The sequence below is a fragment of the Helianthus annuus genome, chromosome 1 (genome assembly GCF_002127325.2).
Source record: "Helianthus annuus cultivar XRQ/B chromosome 1, HanXRQr2.0-SUNRISE, whole genome shotgun sequence".
Taxonomy (NCBI): domain Eukaryota; kingdom Viridiplantae; phylum Streptophyta; class Magnoliopsida; order Asterales; family Asteraceae; genus Helianthus; species Helianthus annuus.
This window is the reverse complement of record NC_035433.2, coordinates 277,205-281,089: the sequence shown is the minus strand read 5'-3', so window position 1 is coordinate 281,089 and position 3,885 is coordinate 277,205. Positions and strand designations below refer to the sequence as shown.

Below are 3,885 nucleotides of genomic sequence, written 5' to 3'. Positions count from 1 at the left end.
AACCTTCCCCTATATATAATGGAAGTTGGGGAAACTCTAACCTCCCGAATTTTTTTTTGAAAAAATTTACACATGTAATATACATGTTTTTAAGGGTTTTGGGAAAAAAAATCAAAAAAGCGCCGAGTGGATATTAAAGAAAAAACAAGTTTCTGGGGTAACATATGTCAAACTAATGTAACATATGTTATACTAAAACTTGTTTATTTTTTTTAAATATCCACTCGGCGCTTTTTTGATGTTTTTTTGCCCAAAACCCTTTAAAACATGTATATAACATGTGTAAATTTTTTCAAAAAAAAAATCGGGAGCTTTGAGTTTCCCGGGTTTTCTTGCCACAAGTGGGTTTTCTATATATATATATATATATATATATATATATATATATATATATATATATATATGGAGCCGCTAAAATAGAAACCACCTCCAGTTGTAAGAACCACGAGAACCACTCTCAACCAATCAAGAAAAGGGGTAATTTGGTCATTTACTCTTAAATGTCTAATCTACTCTCGCTCTCTATTTAATGTGACTGACATTTACTCTCTCCTCTCTCATTCAATTTAGTCATCTCTCACATTTACTCTCTCATTTCTCATATCCATTTCAAAGATCTGGTTTAAGATGGGTGTTTTGTCCGATGATGATGGTGTTTCCGGTGACAACCACCAGCCACCCCCACCAGCCGTCGATGATGATGATGTAACATCCCAAAAACGGGTTTGGTAATCAAACCACGTTAATAGTAAAGACGGGTAAAATGCCGTTAGTGGTAAAAATTAACCCGGTAAATATTAGGACTCAAATAAATAAACCTAATATTAATTAAAAAGGGGGATAAATACTTTGAGAAAACAAAGTATATAAAAAGGCCAAATTAACGGGACTTAAAAACATAACAGGTTATAATTTCCCGAACCCGTTAAAATAACTAGGAGTAATTAACCTAGTTAGTGGCTTGTGATTAAGTGACTAATGGTGAGGCATAGCTTTATTTGATCAAAAGAAAACCTGAGGGACCAAAACCGTTAAAATGGGAAACTTGAAAGATTAAAACAAAATAAACACCACCAAACACACACTTAGGTGTGTTTGGTCGATTAAAAACGCAGGGAACGAGCAGGAGCTTCACCAAAACCCTAACTCTCACTAAATCAATCAATTGAAGGCTCTAATCTGGTCCAAATCGAAATCCGAGCACGTATTAGTGATCCCCACTGAAAAAGGAGTCACAAGGTATGTAAATTTTATGAAAAATCTCTAGTTGGATTTCTAGGTAAACTTAGAAATCTGAAATTTGATGGTTGCATGTTTGTTATATGATGAAATTATGAATGATTTGATGTCTAGGAGTAAACCCTAGTCATTTACTTGTTGAATTGATGTTCATAATTGTGAATTCATGATCACCCGATTATGTGCTAAATGAGTTTTATAGAAACATGATGAACCCTAGAATCATAATGGTTAAATTGTGTTAGTAGAACTCCCTGAAGTTGGATTTGAAGTTTGATGTTAGTACTTGTTACTTATGCTAGAATTTAAGGGTTTAGAACACTTAAATAGGCTGGAGAAATTTGATGTTTCGTGTTGCACACAAGGTGCTTGATGAAATGCTTGAACAAGAAAATATAACAAAACTGATTGGGATTAAAAATTATTGGGCTGCAGTTTTAAAAAAAATCATATAAAATCATTGGAACAACCTGTGAGGTTGAGCCTTATATGCTCAGAAAGCTATTGAAACATAATACGTTTTATGTTTGAACATGTTTGTTAAATTCTGATGTTAAACGGGTCAAAACAGTATCCGAAGTCGGCTGAACTGTTTTGACAGCAAGCTGATTGGAAGCATTTTTTTTTTACTTCAGAGCTGATTTTGTAAAAATCATATAAAATCATAGGAACATCGTTAGAAGACGTGCCATATATGCCTAGAAAGCTATTTTAGAGTTCTACGATCCATTTTTGAACATGTTGATCTAATTCAGTTTTTAAATGGGTCAAAATGGTCAATTACAGCAGCTGAATACAAAATCGCTGCACTTTAGTAATGTTCTTATTAACCAAGAAAAAGGCATAGGATTGTACATACTTGCTTTAGGCATGAAGTATTGACTGTTGGGAACAAATAACACTTTATGTGACGTGCTTAAAGTGTTTAAAATCACTTACTAACTAGTTTGTATAAGTAACTTCACTAACGGGTCAAACGGTTAATGAATGAAAAGAATATTGGCATAAAACTAGTTGTTGAATATATGACATGTTTTGATTGATAAGTGTGTAAAAAAAAAAGAGACCATAGGGTGATGGCCATTGTATAGAATGACCAATCTAACCATCTTATGGATGTTATGATATAGTTTGACTCTAAACAAGCTAGGTGGGAGCTTGGAAAGGAACGGGTCAAACGAATGATGGATGCGAAGGATGTTTGCGCGGACGCGAGGTAAGTAAAGCTTACACTTTTTTTATACGTATTTACTTTATAGATTATAGACACGACCAAGGTTATATCCGAAATATGGGTTCCGACACGAAATGATACGGGTCAGGAAGAATAAAAGGATAAAAAACCATGTTTAATGACAAAAAGGGGCGAAATGGGTTAAATAATGAAATGGTAAATAAATACCATTCAAATATAAGTGCAAAATGTTGGTCGTTTAGACTAAACAGGTCAAATGGTAATGTTAACATCATTTGACGAATAACGACTAACAAGTGCATGTCAAATCTAATGCTCACAGGGTAAAACGGCTTATGGAATTTACGTGGCTATGAATCAGCAAATTATTAAGGCAAGGTATTAAAACGGGTCAATACTTTGACCCGCGCTAGGTACGCGTAAATTTGGTGAAGATATGTGAATACCTTAATGTAGAAAAATGACATGTTAAAGTAGAGAGTGGGATTTAAACTTAAATGATTAAATTTTCTCTAACGGGTCAAAATATGCATTTAAGCGTAGACGGGTCAAAATCTTGTAAAAAGGTAATAAGCCGAATGCATAAAAGTCTAAAAAAAAATTATTATTAAGTCGGATGTCGGAATTTAACTCCATATGATGGAGAATCAAATTACAAACATGTAGGAAGAAATGGTAGGTCAAACGGACAAGCGAATTTAAAGATACGAAAGATTTCGTGTCAATTACGGCAAAATGGAGAGGCTGAATGCAGGGGCCACCGTAACTTACGGTGCCACCGTAAGTTACGGTGGAGCTGAATTATTTACGGTGGTTGCCTACTGTTGTACGGTAGGAAAATTTTATTACAGAGGCCACCGTAACTTACGGTGCCACCGTAAGTTACGGTGGAGGTTATTTTCAACTTTTTGTTTTTGGAATCAATGGTTTCCCGGACTCGTTTGGACACGTTTTAAAACCCGTAAGACTAAAGCATTTCGTGTTTATGAAATGTAGGTACATTTTGGATGCCGGAAGACGATCAAGCTCGACGAAGGACCGAACACGATATAGATACATGCTTCCGCACTCTAACACATTGCAAATGTTTAACAACGAATTCAACCACGTTATGTAGAATAACTTATGAATTGTAAAAGTTTTAATAAATTCGTATTTTTATAGTATGTGTAGGCTTAACTACACATCTAATTGTTGGCGTATACATATAAGATTGTTAATTAGTAACTAGGGTGTTACAAGTTGGTAATCAGAGCTCATGGTTAAAAAGTAAAGTGTGTTCGGTTCAAGGCTTGATTGCAAATCCGGTAAGTACGTGTATGTTAATAGTTTAGTATGCTAAAGTGTTGTAAACATCACATAGGGCTATCGTGTGGTACACGTTACCCCAATTAAAATGATTGATATAGTTGACGAAAATACGCGCGTTGACGCGTATAGTAGAAAAAGCC

General features: G+C 34.7%; 1 long non-coding RNA gene across 3 annotated transcripts; it reads left to right on the top strand.

The window, feature by feature from the left end:
* Positions 1-1,100: 1,100 nt before the first annotated feature.
* On the top strand, positions 1,101-3,613 carry LOC118482124. 3 transcript variants are annotated; one of them, XR_004867351.1, is made up of 4 exons: positions 1,101-1,239; positions 2,370-2,455; positions 2,757-2,812; positions 3,431-3,613. It is a non-coding gene; the product is annotated as an uncharacterized LOC118482124 (long non-coding RNA). The 3 variants fall into 3 exon arrangements; XR_004867352.1 differs by lacking the exon at positions 2,757-2,812; XR_004867350.1 differs by lacking the exon at positions 3,431-3,613 and having other exon boundaries at positions 2,757-3,018.
* Positions 3,614-3,885: the final 272 nt, after the last annotated feature.